At 39.2% G+C, this 18390-nt stretch overlaps 1 protein-coding gene across 7 annotated transcripts in view; it reads right to left on the bottom strand.

The window, feature by feature from the left end:
* NOVA1 (NOVA alternative splicing regulator 1) overlaps positions 1-18390 on the bottom strand; it is a 151553-nt gene that overhangs the window by 117651 nt on the left and 15512 nt on the right. The window contains exons 1-2 of one of the 7 annotated variants that reach the window (XM_073211420.1): positions 13995-14139; positions 12685-12780 (exon numbers count right to left, since the gene is read on the bottom strand). The exons of the other annotated variants lie outside the window; for them this stretch is intronic. The gene's annotated coding sequence lies outside the window, so the exon portion shown is untranslated. Of the gene's footprint in view, positions 1-12684; positions 12781-13994; positions 14140-18390 lie in introns of those variants that run through there. 7 annotated transcript variants of the gene reach the window in all.

Genomic DNA, 18390 nt, shown 5'->3' with positions numbered 1-18390 from the left:
AATACTTGTTTTCTCTCCTCTTATCAACTCAGACTTGACTTGTAGATTGGTGGAGTGGGGAACAGTGATTGGTGCTGTGTTCTTTTGGTTTAGAGACAAAATAATATGAATTAAGAGATTCTGGTATACATGTAATAATACGATAATCAATGATATCTTTCCTGCCTACTAGGGTTTGGAAACTGGGACTCAAAGTTAAAAACAAGAAGGCAGTAAGCTGCCTCACATTCTAGAGAGAACTGCAAACAACTGAAGCCAGACGGTCTCTCTTTTGGGAGTGCTCCTCCCCTCTGGTGTGGCGTGACAGAAAAAAGATCTCTCAGTATTGAGGATACTCAAAGAAAAGCACTACCTTTCTCCTGACTTAGACGAGTACTTACATATCAGCATATGCCCAAGGAGCTGGAACAAAAAAGGTCTGGAAGAGAGTTCACTAAGCATATCTCATGCAGGGTAATGGTGCAGTATAAGATCCTGGGAGAGCCTTTCAGACACTCAGGACATGAACCCCAAGAGAAAGCCAGGATTTGGGAAACTTTCACATAGAAGAAGGCATTAATGGCCAGTCAGTGAAGTCACAGAGGCAGGAAAACTCAATGGAATATTATAAAGATAAGCCTAGTTGAATAAAGTTTTGCCCATTTCTTTCTATCTAGACCCCAAACTTAAAGGAGACAGAACCAGAACTGGGGGAGAGGAGAGGTATCTCAGAATCAATCTATACCCCTAATGAAATCTAGAGAAAAACAGAGTAAAGAACAGACCATACCAACTTAAAGTTCCCAGGGCCTAAAAGCAGACTAGTGCTAGCGTAGAGGAAGAACTTTAAATCAGATATGAGTTTCAAATTTCATATTACACTAGACTGGAAAGTTTATTTTAAGGACAAAAGACGAATGGGAAATTAGGAGATACGCCAAGATATGATTCTCTGCTACCCTGGTAGAGAGAGTCTCTATACAGTTGCAGGTTAAATATCCTATCTCAGGGAAAAACAGCAAAAACATAAAAGACTAATTTAATGTACAATTCATGGGTAAAACAGAAGATCTGGCAACAGCTAGAAAAAGAAGGAAAAAAGAATATGAAAAAAGACCAAAGGTAACTAATTTTTCTAGTTTGAAAATCACTGGTACCACTAATTTAAACAGAAAACAAGAAAAAAGGTAGATTAATCAATTATGAAAATACAGTTTTTGACATTCTGAGTCCTTCATCTACTCATTTATTCATATATGCAACAGATATATATTATGCAGCTACTATCTGGAAAGCCTTACATTAAGTATTAGGGGATACACTGTAAGTAAGGGTGATGTAGTCTTTATTGTCATAGACCTAATAGTCTACTGTGCTGACAGGATTTGCAATTGCAATAAACTAAAGAAGGATTTAGATGTTCAAGGAAGACTTCTTAGATGATGAAATATTGAAGTTGAAACCTTAATGATATATAGTAATAGTTTGTATGTGTATGTGGTGGGGTAGAGGGTAAGTGGATGTATCTGTGTGATAAGGAGTTAATATTGAAAGACAACCAAATATCTCTGGAAAGAGAAATAACAGGCTAAATCATGTGAACCACTTTAAGGAATGCATATTTTTAGAGTAAAGTAATTTACAGATTTTAAATAAGGTTTAAATAATCAGATTTGTTTTAAAATACATCAACTACAGCATGATGAAATATAGACATGTAATAGTTCAAAACAATTTTGAGCTGAACATATGAGATTAAGAATGGTCTAGATAAAGGCAGTAACTTAAGTCAGAAGAATCTATAGCGACAAGGTCAGAATCTAACTCCTACATTTAAGGTATGATTGAAAAAAGAGAAACCCATCAAAATGCCTGAGAAGGTGCAATTAGTTTGACAGCAATAAGAGAAAAAGGACCTTACAATTTCAAGAATATCAAAGGAAGAAAAGTACCAAGAGAGTAATTATCAACATGGAATGCTACAGAAAATTTATAGGGAGTGATGACTAGATGACTGAGAAAGTTACTTTAGTAGTTAAACAAATCAACAGTTATGGGTTAAAAGGATACAAATAACTTCACGAATAGTAGTAAAATGTTAAGAAAATAGAAATTCAGTACACACATTATCCTATTAAGAAATTTGCTGGTTATGGAAAGGGGAGAGAGGCAGTAACCATAAAGAGAATTACTGGAATCAAAAAAAGGACTTAGTCTTTTGTAATTTAAGATAAATAAAAACGAATGCATTTCTAAACCAAGGAGAAAGATCTAAAGAAAAAATTAAAAGATCCAGAAGAATGAGATAATAAAACAAGAGTCTGAAAAAGGTAAAAAAACACAGGATAAATGATAGCCTCAAGAAAAAGAAAATTCCTTCTCAAGAGATGTAGGTAAGGGTTAAAGGTGAAATTACATAGTAATCTGAAGTATAAAAGAAGTTGATGAAGGTCCATGAAGATGATCTAAGTAAACTGTGAAGCAAGGTCATTTACAGAGTATGAACATTTTGGAGTGAATTTCTGGGCTGATAAAAATGAAAAAAGTTTGAAAAATAGACACAGGATAGAAAGCTAAACAAAGCTAAAGAAAAGAATAATAACAAGGACTGGCTCAACTGGAAATATATGTAAGACTGAGTAGTAGAATCAGTTGGTCCAATTTTAGTGTTTTACCTAGGATCTAGGGATGCTCAGCAACCCCAGAGCAAACATACACAGAGAACAATATAAGCAAAGATGATGAGCTACATCAGATCTTACATTTATATCATAAATACTAGTGACAGTTCAAGAAAACAAAAATTACACATTTTTAAATATTTTCAAGAATATAAATGGATATCATAAAATTGGAGAAAGTAAAACAGTAACGATATGATTAGTGTAGTGTGTAACACATGCACTGCTACTTTGAAAATGTCATTCATTCTTAATTTAAAGTGTTTCATTCTGTTAGTTTCCACATACGTCGTTCTCTTTATGGGGTTTATAAAACACCATCTTACAGCGAACAGCTTTGGGTTCCATTTTTAAACAGAGCCACAGAAATTAGTGGTTATTTAAATTAAAACTGAAAAATATTAATAGAAAATACTTTAATAACTTCAAAATTTTAGTTACCAACTACTCCAAACACATGGCTTTTTCTTAACTATATTGTCAAATACATTCTAGGAAAATTCTAAAAAAATAATTCTCTGAAAACTGCAAACACTCCACTACCATTTAGGAGTCTGATCACTGATATAGGTTTGAATATGTAATAGAGATTCAGAAATTTCTTTTACCATATTCTGTATAATACAATTTAAGTAAAAGTCTAACATATTACAGAGACTAAAAAGTCCACATAATCTAGCCCACCAGCTTCAGCCCTTATCAGAGAAGAGACTTAATATCTTAAACATCACTGTGTCCTCTATACATAGCAAAATGTCTAATATATAATCCATACTTAGTAAATATTGCTAGCTAGATAGATAGAAAAATAAATATTGGAAAAACTGGATATCTTTAACTTGGTTAACACCAAATTTAAAGAAACAACAACATAGAAAATTACTCATCAGGAAGTCTGTTGAAACTCCATATTTATATTTCATACTCATATATAATACTTATTAAATGACTGTAGTCTAAATATGTTTTAACTGCTTATACAGACAAATCTTAAAGCTATTTTATAAGGATAAAAATTAAAAGCATGATTTGCATATGCTTAAGTCAACTACATAAAAACACTTTAGAAATAAAATTTCAATACAAGAAACTTTCAAAGCAAGTGAAATATAGGAAAATCACCTTCATTCAAAGGAATTTTTGGAATCATAACAGATATGGTGAAAAGACCATGGGCTTTGAAGTCAGATAAATTTGTATAAAATCTGACTCTTAGCAGCTATCTAAAAGTAATATGTAAGAATGATGTGCAAACTCAGATCTCACATAAACAAACACTAAGAAATGATTCAAGAAAGACACATAACTAATAAACAAGACAAATTAAATGTCTTAAATTACTAATTTTAAGCCACAAGATTAAATTTCAATGTTAAATGTAAAAATGAAACCAAATGTTTACACATGTTCTTGCCCCTGCAATCCAGGAAACCACAACCACCACAGTTTTCCTTTTTTTGTAACAGTGACTAAACAAACTTCCTCTACTGAATCATCTATATATTGACAAATGTACAGATTTATTTTGTATTATTCTGGCAGGTTATTTTCAGAGATCAAATATCTTTTGCAGTAAGACATACCAATAATATATGTCATTAGAAATAAATGTTATTACATAATTATTTAATTAAAAATATTATATCAGTGCTATAAAAACTCACTTATTTTTTCTGCTTATATGTGAAATAACACAATTTCTTTTAATAACAGTACACAGTGAAAAAGCAAATTAAAATAATAAAGCAAAACTAATTGAATTAAAGAAAGTCTATTAAGAATAATTTTTCAAGGGCAATAAAAAAAAGAAATTCACGATAAGTATAAAAGTACTTCAAAATATTTTATAGGAAAACATTACCACTTGGATAATTTACTTTTTTCTAGGTGTGTAATTTATTTAAGGTATGATCATCAAAAAAGATGAAGTTTTGATTTAGCATAATATTCCAAATGGTTTAGTACATATTTGTCATTCACAATGTATATATATATATATATATATATCACATGACATGGCTTACACTTTAAGGTTGTTGGGAGCAAATCTGTGGGCCTTTAGGCAGATTCGGTCACAAAAACCTTAAAACAGCAACAGGAAATTCCGCCATGGCCTAAATTGAGGTAAACCTTGAGGTCAGGTTACTTAGCGACACATCCTCCTCTGTTCTTTCCACTGACCTATTAATACCCGACATCCTGCTTCTTAAGAACACCTGCTGCCTCAGGGGGTGAAACTCACCCTCGAACCCCCACCCATAAGATGGCCAACTTCCTGCTTCTCTTCTGTGTTCTCTGTTCCCGCTGGCGCCAACTAAGACCCAATCACCCCTCTGCACCTCCCCGCTGGCGCCACCTAAGGTCCAATTATCTCCTGACCCACCCCTTACTTGCTAACCTGTATAAATTGAGGCTGAAAACAATAAACTGTGCCAGCTTGATCAGACATCCTGTCTTGCTGGTCGTTCTTTGTGTCCCTTGCCTCTCTCTTTTTTTTTTTTTTCAATTCTCTCCTCTAGGTCATCAACCCCCGTTGATAGTCCTGCAGGTCGGGACAACTGGCGCCCAACGTGGGGCCTCAGACAGTCCTTGAGAAGGCCCGACCGACCAAAGAGGAGGGAACGTCGCCCCCAGGGCGACGCCACCCATGAAAGGAGGTGTCTGCAGTGAGACCCTCGCCTGAGTCGCCACGTTCTGAACCCGGCGTGAGACAGACTCATGTGTATTTCCCCGGCCATGAAGTAGGACGGTAAGTAAAATTATTATGGGGCAAGAATCCTCCCGAGAAGAATTATTTATAGCCGGACTCAAGGAGTCCCTCAGGGCATGAGGAACAAGGGTTAAGAAAAAAGATTTGAAGCGTTTTTTTGTCTTTCTAGAAGATGTCTGTCCTTGGCTCCCTCAAGAAGGGACCATTAGTGAAAAGAAATGGCAACACGTGGGCGATTGCCTTCAAGACTATTACAGAGTTTTTGGTAAACAAAAAGTACCTGTGTCAGCATTTAGCTATTAGAATCTCATTAATGATATCCTGCGCGTTCATCGCGAATGGCCCGATTTACAGAAAGTTGTTATTGAGGGAGAAAAAACCTTGAAATCCCGTTCTCGTCCCCCTTCCGAAGCCTCCCGGCCAGCTTCCCCTTCTTTTAAAACACATCCTTCAGATCCCGCTACAAACCCTTCCCAAGACCCAAACGAACTCCTGCCCTTGCCAACAATTGAGTCTCTTTCTCCGTCCCCTCCCCTTGATAGTTCTGCCAATCCTGTTATTCCTCCCCCAAGTATTTACCCTACTCTCATTGACCTAAACCCTGATGAGCCTCTTAGTCCTGCTGATGAGGCCACTCTAGAGGAAGGGGCAGCGTGCCATAATAATCCTGACTGGCCATCTAAAGGCCCTGCTATTGTTCCTGCTGCCACGCCCTGCCCTCCAACTGTAGACCTGCCTCCCTTCCTCCCACTGCCACCTTATCATTTCCCTGTTCTTGACCAAGTGTTTCCTGTCTCATCAACTCTCTCCCGCGAGTGTCTACATATGACAAATGACCTCTCAGTCCTCAGGCACATGGTCAAAACAGAAAAGAGCAGATTCAACTCCTGCAGGCCATCCGTGATTTAGATCAAGAGCTCTTCAAATTGACTCACATAACTTACATCCCAAAACCTCCTCCAAAGAGCATTCCCTCCCCCTCAAAATCACTTGGGCAAAAACAAAAGAAAACATCCAACCCTGTCTTAACTTTCCGTCTCCCTACAGAGTGGAGTTTCTATTCCCCGGAGCCCCTCCCCTAGATTATTTGACCCCGATAACCCTGAAGAAGAAAGTGGTGACCCTGATATAGATGAGGAACATCCCGTGAGTACTGCTCCTGGGGTTGGAACCAAAAGAGATTTGTGGCATGATGACCGCAATTTAGACGATGGCCCCGAGGACCAAGTTAACAGGGGCCCGCATCCTAATGACGGGCCTCCCGCAACATCTTTTTCACCTCTAGATATTCGAGCTTTGGAAAAGCTCAAGTCAGCTGTTTCCAATTACGGGCCTGTGGCCCCGTTTACGCTAGCTCTGATAGAATCTATCACTAATGATTGGCTTACCCCAAATTAATTCCATCAGCTTGCTCGTGCAGCCTTAAGCGGAGGAGACTTTGTTCTCTGGAAAGCCGAGCTTGCCGAATTCGCAAATGAAATTAAAAGTAAAAATCTTACTCGACTCAGTTCCCGGGACTGGACAGCAAAAAGAATTCTAGGTAAAGCTCCTTATAACACTCTAGCAGTCCAAGCACGCTTTCCCACAGGTCTCCTAGCTCAAGCTGGCCTCGGAGCTTGGAAAAAGTTACCCCCTAAAGGAGCTGCTACTGCCACTCTTACTAAGATATGGCAAGAAGCAGATGAACCCTACAGCTCCTTTGTCAGCCATCTTACGGAGGCTGCCAAATGCATGTTCGGAATCCAAGAGCCTGATAACCCTTTTATCAAGCAGCTAGCTTTTGAAAATGCCAATCCAGTCTGCCAGGACCTGCTTCGACATCATCGTAAAGAGTCAGTATCCGACTTTGTGCGCCTCTGCGCAGGCGCCGGAACTAGTCATGCCATTGGACTGGCTATTGGAGTTGCCTTGCAAAGGGCAGGCATTAGCTCAACACAAAAAACTTGCTTTAATTGCAAGCAGCCTGGTCACTTTGCCAAAGATTGTCCACTGCCTCGAAACCCTCGATCCCCCAATTCTAGCTTTAATCTGCCCCTCCCTAGTGGTTCAGGCAATGCCCCTAAATCAACTAATCCATTCCCCCCTCCACCCCTTGTCCCAAATGTTAAAAAGGATATCACTGGGCCAGAGACTGTTGGTCAAAAACTGATATACAAGGTCTGCCCCTCCCTGTTAAGAACCAGGGAAACCCCTTCAGGGGGCAGCCGCCAGCCCCCCTGCAAAAGATGAACCCTGGGGCAATTGGGTTCATCCCCTCAACAGCGACCCAAAATCAATGTCAGACAGTAACCCAAAGTCAATTTCAGACCTCTGGAGAGCCACAATAAGCAGCCTAGGATTGGACCTCTGTTCCACCACCAGCACAATATTGACTCCAGAAGAAGGGGCAAAGCTTTTGCAGACAGGCATCCGAGGACCCCTCCCCCCTAACACCTTTGGCTTAATTCTGGGACGCGCTTCAGCCTCCCTAAAAGGGCTTCAAATACACCCTGGAGTAATTGATCCAGATTTCAAGGGAGATATCCAAATCTTAGCCTCCACGCTTAAGGGCCCCCTATACATCCCAGCAAAAACTACTTTTGCCCAACTTCTCCTCTTACCCCTTATCCCTTCCTCTAACAAGTGCCTTAAAGAGCACCGCGAAACGGGTGACATCGGCACCACAGATGTCTATTGGGCTCAACAAATCACGCACGCCCGCCCCATGTTAATCCTGTCCCTAAATGGGAAAACCTTTCAAGGCCTCCTAGACTCAGGAGCAGATGCCACTGTTATTGCTAAAGAGCAGTGGCCCTCTTCCTGGCCCCTTACAGACTCCACGACCCACCTACAAGGAATCGGGCAGTCTCAAAACCCTCAAGTTAGTTCCCAGTCTATTCATAGGTCAGACCAAGAAGGGAATTCAGGGACAGTTATTCCCTTTTGTAATTCCTAAGCTTCCAGTCAATTTATGGGGGTGAGACATTCTCTCTCAAATGAATATTATTATGTGTGGCCCAAATGAGTTAGTGACCAGGCAGATGCTGACACAAGGCTACTTGCCAGGCCAAGGGTTAGGAAAGAATGCGCAAGGAAGGCATTAAAACTCCTGTGACCATCGTATCAAATACTCAAAAAAGGGGACTAGGATTCCCTTTCTCCTAGAGGCCACAATCATACCTGTACCCCAGAAGTATGATGATAAAATAACATGGAAAACAATCGAGCCTGTCTGGGTTGATCAGTGGCCTCTGAAGACAGAAAAATTACATGCAGCTTGTACAGGAGCAGCTGGCAGCAGGTCATATTGAACCTTCTAATTCCCCCTGGAATACCCCCATCTTTGTCATTGCAAAAAAATCAGGCAAATGGAGGCTCCTGCAAGACCTTCAAGCCATTAATAAAGTTATGGTACCTATGGGCGCTCTGCAGCCCGGTCTCCCGTCCCCCGCAGCCATACCCATAAACTATTATAAAATTGTTATAGACCTGCAAGACTGCTTCTTTACTATCCCTCTCCATCCTGATGATTATGTCCATTTTGCCTTTAGCCTTCCCCAAATCAACTTTAACAAACCAATGCCTAGGTATCAATGGTGCGTTCTTCCCCAAGGTATGGCGAATAGCCCTACTCTAGCCCAAAAATTCATAGCTCGAGTTCTAGTCCCCATAAGGAGACAATGGCCTCATATTTACTTCCTTCATTATATGGATGACATCCTTATTGCTTCTCCTGATGAAGCCCAAGGCATTGCCTGTTTTCAACACCTTATAGAAACCCTACAGGCCTCTCATTTAAAAATTGCTCCCAATAAAATTCAATTTTCCGAACCCTATACTTACCTAGGCTATAGCCTCCAGGCTCACAGGATTTTCACACCTAAAATAGAGCTCCAAACTTCCTCTCTCAAAACGCTGCACGACTTTCAAAAATTGCTAAGCAACCTACAGTTTTTAAGGCCATACCTGAAACTTCCCCCTGAAAGCTTAACTCCCTTAAACAATTTACTAGCAGGCGACTCACATCCCCTCTCCCCCTGCACCCTAACGCCCTTAGCAGTTGCTGCTATAGAACAGATAAATCAAGCTATCTCTCTACAAACCTCTTTCCAGATTGACTACTCTTCTCCTTTATATCTTATCATTTGTGCCACCACCCATGCTCCAGTAGGAGTTTTTTGGCAGTCAGCCAAGACCCCCGAACAACAAGGCAAGCCTCTTCTTTGGGTCTACCTCTCCAACAAACCTGTAAAAGTCATAACACCTTACTTTTCCCTAACTGCCTCTATTATCATAAAAGGGAGAAAATTAAGCAGACAGTATTTTGGTAAAGATCCTAATATCATTGTAGTTCCATATACTGCAGAGCAGATAGATTGGTTGCTACAAACCAATGATGACTGGGGTATCGCTTGTGCCTCCTTTGCTGGGACCATAGATAATCATTATCCCACTGACCCTTTGATTCAGTTTAGCAGACTGCATCCCCTAGTTACCTCCCCCTCTCCTTTGCAAGAAGCCCTCCTCATCTTTACAGATGGCTCAGCAAGAGGGCAAGCAGCATATGTTATTCAAGGTAAAATCCCTGTCTCCCTGTCCACCTCCTTTTCATCTGCCCAACTTGTTGAACTTTATGCAGTTCTCCAAGTGTTCCAATCACTCCCTAATACCCCTTTCAATCTTTATACAGACAGCTCTTATATAGCCCACTCAGTACCTCTCCTAGAAACCACTCCCTTTATGAAACCTTCATCTAACGCCGCTGATCTGTTCAAACAAACTCAGTATCTCATAGTCCGACGCTCCAAACCTTTTTTTATTGGCCATTTGCGAGCTCACACAGGACTCCCTGGCCCTCTTTCAGCAGGCAATGCCCTTGCTGACTAAGCCACCCATACTCTTCCCTTAATAGCACCAGCCTTTAGTAGTGTACCCCTAACTCAAGCTCAGCATGCTCACTCCCTCCACCACCTTTCAGCAAATACTCTGCAGCTCATGTTCAAAATTACCAGAGAGCAAGCCCGAGAAATTGTCAAAAGATGTAATGACTGTGCTCCACATCTTCCTGTTCCTCATTTAGGAGTGAACCCTCGGGGACTAATCCCGAATGAAATTTGGCAAATGGATGTCACTCATTTCACCCCCTTTAAAAAGATGAAATATCTTCATGTTACTATAGAAACCTTTAGTAGTTGTATTTTTGCATCGCTCCTTACCGGAGAGGCTTCTAAAGATGTCATTACTCACACCTTGCACTGTTTTACAGTGCTAGGCAAGCCAAAGATTATAAAAACCAACAATGGGCCAGGTTACACAGGAGCTAAATTCCAGCGCTTCTGTTTTGACTTCCAGATAAAACATATCACAGGCATCCCATATAATCCCCAAGGACAAGGAATTGTAGAGCGAGCTCATCAAACACTTAAAAACACGCTCTCCCGCCTCAAGAACAATCCCCTCGTGTATACAACTATCAGCCCCCATAACCAACTTAGCCATGCCTTGTTTGTCATTAATTTCTTGACACTCGACTCCCACGGACGCTCAGCTGCTGATTGGTTATGGCACCCAAAAACCAATGAGCTTCAAGTGTTAGTAAAATGGAAAGATCCACTGACCTTCACATGGAAAGGTCCTGAAAGAGGGGCAGAGGGTCCGTCTGCATTTATGACCAGCAAAACTCCGAGCTTCGATGGCTCCCTGAGAGACTAGTTAAAAATGCTAACTCACCACCGTCCAGACTGGAGTTTCCCTCTCTGCCTGAGACAAATTCTCCTTCCATTGCAGATGCAGTCACCAATAATCCTCGTTCTCCTGATCACGACTACAGTTCTGAGCCGCCATCAGCCAGTGCCGCAACCCATGAGATCCTGACACTTCCCCGGGAACTACACCTGGATAGTGCTTTCTGAAAGAGGAGATGTTGTTTGGTCCCACTCTCAAACCTCACCAGACGTCTGGTGGCCAAACGCTTTACAGCCCGATCTCTGTAAGCTAGCCCTCAGTGCAGGAGCCTCTTGGGGAGCAGAACATCTTTTCGAGCAGAGTGAAGCACCTTTTATCCCTCGTGCAGGTCTCGCCTACCCAGGTTGTTCTGACCCAGGGCGCCGGTCAGTTCTTAGGTCATACTCCTTTTATGTTTGCCCCGGGCAGCACCGGCCCTGTCACCTCCTTCATAAATGCGGAGGCAAGACAGATTATTATTGTGCATCATGGGGGTGTGAGACCACAGGAGATACTTACTGGAAGCCCTCCTCTTCCTGGGATTATATCACTGTCAAAGCCAATTATTCCCACAACCCTTTTGAGGGGCGCAAATACCCTGAAATGTTCCCCAAGTGCAAACCTGAAAATAAGACCAAAGGTTGGTGCAATCCTCTTTCTATCACCCTCACTGAAAAAGGGAAAAAAGCCCCAGGCTGGACACAAGGATATACTTGGGGTCTTTGTTTATATAAAGAGCATTATGATGAAGGCATCACCTTTACTATAAAACTCCTTAAAGAGCTCCCTGCCACCCCTTCCATTGCCATAGGCCCAAATACAGTCCTAGGTGGGAAGCACCCTCCCCCACCAAAGCCCTCCACCCTCTCACCTGACCATAGATAGCCTCACAACTAGTAGTCTTAAACCCTCCCCTACACCGCCAGTGCCCGCTTTAGCAAGTTCTAAAGACCTTGTCTTGACCCTCATAAATCAAACCTTCCTTAGTATTAATTCCACCACCCCTGAGCTTACCGCCGAATGTTGGTTATGTTACCACTCTTCTACCCCCTTTTATGAAAGTGCTGCCATCCCTGGCAATTTCTCCACCTCCAATGATACTTACAACTGCCATTGAGACACGCTAGTTGAGAAGGCCTAACCTTAGCCCAGGTAGTCAGCAACGGGACTTGTATAACTAACACTCTGCTAAAAATCCCTCGTGGGTATGCCCACCTCTGTCAAGAAATCTTCTCTATTGAACGGGGACCCCAACATATTGTTCCCCCCAATGACACCTGGTGGGCCTGCTTAGATGGACTCACCCCCTGTGTCTACAACCCCGTATTACAAGAATATGGATTTTATGTTCTCATAAAAGTTATACCCAGGCTTATTTACTACCAGTCTGACGAGTTCTTCCATATCTGGGAACAATCTTCAGACCCTTCCCTCCCTAAGCGCTCCCGCCGAGAACCCATTACTGCTGTTACTATTGCTATTTTGCTTGGCCTAGGGGCTGTAGGTGCCGGCACAGGCATCTCTTCCCTAGTTCTTTCTAACTCTCGCTATCACGAACTCAGTGCCACTATAGACCAAGATATCCAAGAATTGCAAAAAGGAATCTCTGACCTGACCGATTCGATCTCGTCCCTCGCTGAAGTAGTTCTCCAAAACCGCAGGGGTCTAGATCTGCTCTTTCTGCAGCAAGGCGGGCTTTGCGCCACCCTAAAAGAAGAGTGTTGTTTCTATGCTGACAAAACAGGAGTTGTTAGAGATAGTATGAGAAGGGTTAGAGAAAAGAAGAATAGAAAGGGAGCAGAGTGAAAGTTGGTATAAAAATTGGTTCTCTACCTCTCCATGGCTCACTACTCTTTTGCCCTCTCTCTTAGGCCCCCTCTCATAGGATTAATATTGCTCTTGTCTTTCGGCCCTTGGGCTCTTAAACATTTGACGAGCCTTGTAAAAAAGCAAATAGACACCCTTGTTGGCAAGCCTATTCAAGTCCACTATCACAGACTTGCTCGTGATAGCGATGATGAGGAAGCTCCCTCCTCCAGCAGATATGAACGTCAGTATGACTCTTCTAAGAGTCCTTGAGTAAGGTGGCTGAGTACCCAAGGGGAATGGCAGCGAAAAACCTGCCTTGAGGGACATGTCTGATTGCATAGAGGTTTGTGTCCAGCATCTTCCTCTCCTCAAAAAATAAGGACATTTCATGCGCATTTAAGCAACTCCCTTCTCTTCAGCACAGTCTGTAAGACTAAAGGAGTTCTCTTCGCATGCCAGGTACCCATACGCCAGGTACCCACGGAGGATCAGACCCCTGTACACCCCCCCCTCTTAGAGTACTCAGCTTTACAGAATTCTTACAACAAATTAAGTCAAGACTGGTAGCCAATGACGGGTAAGATATGGTTGTATAGGGAATACCAACCTAAGACAGGGTATAGTCGCTAGAAGACTATAGCCCCATGACGGGTAAGGATTTCCTTTAGCCATACAACCTAAGACAGGCACAGGCCTTGACCCAGCCAGAGCTAGGCTGGCTGTTCCAATACAAGAAAAACGGGGGAGATGTAGGGAGCAAACCTGTGGGCCTTTAGGCAGATTCAGTCACTAAAACCTTAAGACAACAGCAACAGGAAATTCCGCCATGGCCTAAATTGAGGTAAACCTTGCGGTCAGGTTACTTAGGGACACATCCTCCTCTGTTCTTTCCACTGACCTATTAATACCCGACATCCTGCTTCTTAAGAACACCTGCTGCCTCAGGGGGTGAAACTCACCCTCGAACCCCCACCCATAAGATGGCCAACTTCCTGCTTCTCCATGTTCTCCATTCCCACTGGCGCCAACTAAGACCCAATCACCCCTCTACACCTCCCCGCCGGCGCCACCTAAGGTCCAATTATCTCCTGACCCACCCCTTACTTGCTAACCTGTATAAATTGAGGCTGAAAACAATAAACTGTGCCAGCTTGATCAGACATCCTGTCTTGCTGGTCGTTCTTTGTGTCCCTTGCCTCTCTCTCTTTTTTTTTTTTTCAATTCTCTCCTCCAGGTCGTCGACCCCCGTTGATAGTCCTGCAGGTCGGGACAAAGGTAATTGTGTCCTCAAGTATCAACAGATTTCATTTTGATACAATCCAATTGACTAGTATTACTTAGAATTTTCTTAATCTGACAGCTTCATAGTCTTTAAAAATCAATCTTCACAGGTATAAACAATTTATGCTACTATAATGGATGTACTGGTATTCCTTAGAATACACTCTTTCCTACAAACTTCCCTATAATATAAAATTAAACATGAACCTAGTTTTCTCATAGTTTTATCTTTTGAAATTATTATTGGGGTGCTCAGTCTAGTCAACCCAATAACTAGGATAGGTTACTTTCTGCCACTTTCCAGAGTTTTACCTCTGAATTCATAGCCAATCACATCATAATTCTTTCACTGTATTGAAATTGACTAAGCAGAGCATAATGCATTTTTGCAACTTTTTTTTTTGTTTTTAATATTTGCTTTTGCCTTTAAGACAAATATCTTGAACATAATCAGAATCATTACAGATTAGATGTAAAGTGTGACAGAAAGAGAGAAGGTAAGGATGACTATAAGATTTCTGGCTTTAGACTGGAAGGATGAAGCTCCAATTAAGATGGAGAAGTGGAGAAGATTAGGGAAGAAGAAGATTTGGGGATTTGGAGAAAGATCAGATTATTTAAAATCATATTCAATTCTAATTTATTTATTAGACCTACAAATGATATCAGGCAGGCAGCTGCGTTATTAGACTGGCATTCAGATGAAAGGTCCAGAATGAATATAAACATTTAGTAGTGATCAAAGAACAGATGAAATATTTAAAGCCATGACACCGGGTAAGAAAAAAGAAGGGAGTGGACTAAGGACTGAGCCAGGAAAGTGAAAAGAAAGCAGCAAAGGAAATTTGATGCTGCAGTGAGGTAAAGGTGTGCTGGAAGCAAAACAAAACCTTTCAAAGAGGAGGGAGTGATCACTGTATCCTCAACAGTTAACTGGTATATACATAGGAGGACTGAGAATTGATCACTGAAGTAACTTTAGCAAAATTTCTCACTTTTTTCCTATAGCATCTATATTCTTATTTATTCAAAGGTGTAACATTTTATAAAATTGAATTACTCTATACCATGACAGATATTCACTAAGATTTTCTATTTTCCTCAAGCAACCCCAGAATCAATATGATCTTAAGTACATTTATTGTCCTCAAGGGCACATGCACACAAAACAAAAATCATACATACAGTTTATGTTTGCTATGGTATTAAACGAATCTTACATATTTAATATTTAAATAAAATTTTCACTAATATGTAAGGTATTTGAACATAACGTTAAGTTTATGCACTGAATATAACAAAATATAGGCGTAGCATAAAACAATTTACCATAATGGAACAAGAATTTTTGTGATGAGTCATAGAAAATATGAATACTTAAGGAACGGAAAGTTAAAAGTATGACCCCTAAAAGATACTCGTAGCAGTATCATATCATTAAATTTTCTCGGACAATTCACAGAAGTGGCAGGAACATGAATTAAAATGTTTAAAGCCTTCACAGAAGCAATTAAAAAAATTTTTATCCTAAAAAACAAGCCTTGGGAATTATCACCTATGCTACAAAACATCTAGCTTCCTCATTTAATACACTATGACTTTCTTTTTGACTACTAGGGAAAAGATTTTCAGAAATCTTAGTACCATGAAAAGGATTGTGAAAGCATATATATTATTCTATATGCCCCTGATTTATTCTTACTAAATTTCTGATCAGTATTTTTAATGTTTTATATTTGCATGTAAAGAAGGATAAAAAAAGAAGAGACCAATGAATTATGTTAATTTCCGAAAGTCTTAATACCAATAAACCCATATGCTTCATATGAGATTATAATACGCTTTAATATTATAAATTCATGTCCTTAGTTTTCATTTCAGCGATATGGGTAAAAAACAAAAAAAAGCTTTGCTCACCTCCAGGGGTTTCACACAATACATTTTTAGGCTATGCAAGCAAAAATATCCATAGCTGAGACCGAATGGACACTTCGGAATATTTAGAAGTTCTATAAATCATTACCCAAGAGAGGTGATTTGCTAAAAATTCATTCCTACGCATAAACGAATATCATTTGTATTTACTAAAAATATGAACCTATATAAAAGAGCATTTATAAAGTCTAAAAGAATATATACCAAATATTTATCACCTTAAAGGGGTGGAAAGAGGAGATACTAGCTTTAACTTTCCCTGTATTGCCTGCATTTTTTTAAATAACATTCAGTTATTGTGAAAAAAATTATTTGAAAAAATTCTTACAACAATGTTTTCCTTTTTAGGGACACATCAATGTAATTTATTTTATATTAAAATACTATAAATTTAATATTACTAAATGTAACAAACATGGGAGGAAGGAAGAGATGAAAAAAGAGTCATAAAATGCTTACCTATATTTATCAGGTTTTATGTGACATGATTTTATATTTTTTCTTTTTGTGGTACCTAGCCTACAACTTTTAGCTATATGAGAGGTACTAATATTGCATTACACAGATGAGAAAATAATAGGCCCAAGCAGATAAATGAGCTGACCAAAATGATACAGTTGTTAGTAAGTGGCAGAGCTCAGACTCAAACACATGTTCTCTAGGAGTCTTGTATTCCATCTCACATCCCCAGAAGGCAGTAAGTACTTATAAAGTACTGAATTGATTTGATAATTACTTAATATACTTCCTGTGTAATATCCAAAGTATATTTTCCTCATAAAAATTCTGATTATAATAAGTAGTCATAGTGATCTGACTAAACATTTTCTAACCTCATCTATTATTTAACAAACCTCTAAAATAGTCATTATATGTAATATAAGCAAAAGATAAGAATCTTAAAGTACTGAACAATGAATAACTGAATGGTTTCATGTAAATAATTTCATAGCTAAGTCAAAATTTAAAACTATCTTAGGGTTTAAAATTAACAGGAAGACGGAAAAATAGATGGGGCATATCGAAGTTCTATGGTTTACAGAGGTCTGGTTAGAACAGAAAATTTGTTTTTATGTTTCCATTTTTCTTAATTATTATAGTTTTGCTTTCAATTAAAGCTCAGATTTGTAGGATTTCCATGCAAGTGAAAAAATTACACAACCCATCAAAAGTATCTAATTATTTCCCAGTTATGGACCAATGTGGAGTTCGATGAGTCTTAACTAAATATTGAATACTGAATTTCTGAACTCAAATTTATAAGTCATCTGATAGAAAGAGTTATAATAAACAGGTTCATCATTAACTTGCCATATCACATACAAGTCAGTTTAACTTTCACCATCTTATTTTCCTCAACTCTGAAACAAAGATAAAAATTCCTGCCTACATTGATATTTTAAGTATTAAAATAGGTGATAGAAAAATAGTATCTAATTAAGTAATGATTAAGAACTACTTTTATGTACTATTTACTTTAATTAAGTAACTTCTAGTTATATGGTTTTAGACTTTTAAAACAAGATCATCTCTTTTCCCATTAACACTGATAGAGACAGTTTAAATACACACATAAAGAAATTCAGAGCCTGGCTCTTTAAAATATAGTGAATTTATGATAGCAGTTAATTGAAACATTTCCTAAACCAAAAATGTTTTCAAATTTCCCTCAAAGAATTGTATTTGCTCTGCTTTACTTTAAGCAGTCAAAAAATGTACATAGTCTTTACCTATGTTATTCATCCTTTCAAATTCATGCATTATCCCTATAACCTTGTAGTTTCTACTTATTTTAATGTAATCTGCTGAATTATTTGAAGAGCTGTTAGAAAAATATTTGATAAATGTAGTATTTTTTAAAAATCAGAGAAAGAAATTACATCCAAGAAAGCTGAAATATGATTTCAAATTGAGTATTTTATCATTAAGGTTAATATTATTACAGTTTTTTAAATGGCTTTTCTGTTGAGTCTCTAGAAAACCTCAAGATTTTTCCTATTGACATGCACATTTTCTAAATATAAAAGTAGTTTCCATTTCTTAACTATTTATTTCACTAAACCATTTTTGAACATACCGAATATATTATCATTATTATTCCTTAACGAAAATACAATATATATGATTACATATACATATGAATTCACATTCATAATCATCTGCCAAACTATATACTATTGACTTGTAAAATTCTCATTAATTTTCACGAACTTCAGAGAAAAAGTTACTAAGACAGAGCCTATGTAGATAATTTCAAAAGAAAGAAGATTTTACAAGGATGAAAATAGGGAT

The sequence above is a fragment of the Manis javanica genome, chromosome 8 (assembly GCF_040802235.1).
Source record: "Manis javanica isolate MJ-LG chromosome 8, MJ_LKY, whole genome shotgun sequence".
Taxonomy (NCBI): Eukaryota; Metazoa; Chordata; class Mammalia; order Pholidota; family Manidae; genus Manis; species Manis javanica.
Note: the sequence above shows the minus strand (reverse complement) of the source record. Positions and strands in the feature narration are given on the sequence as shown.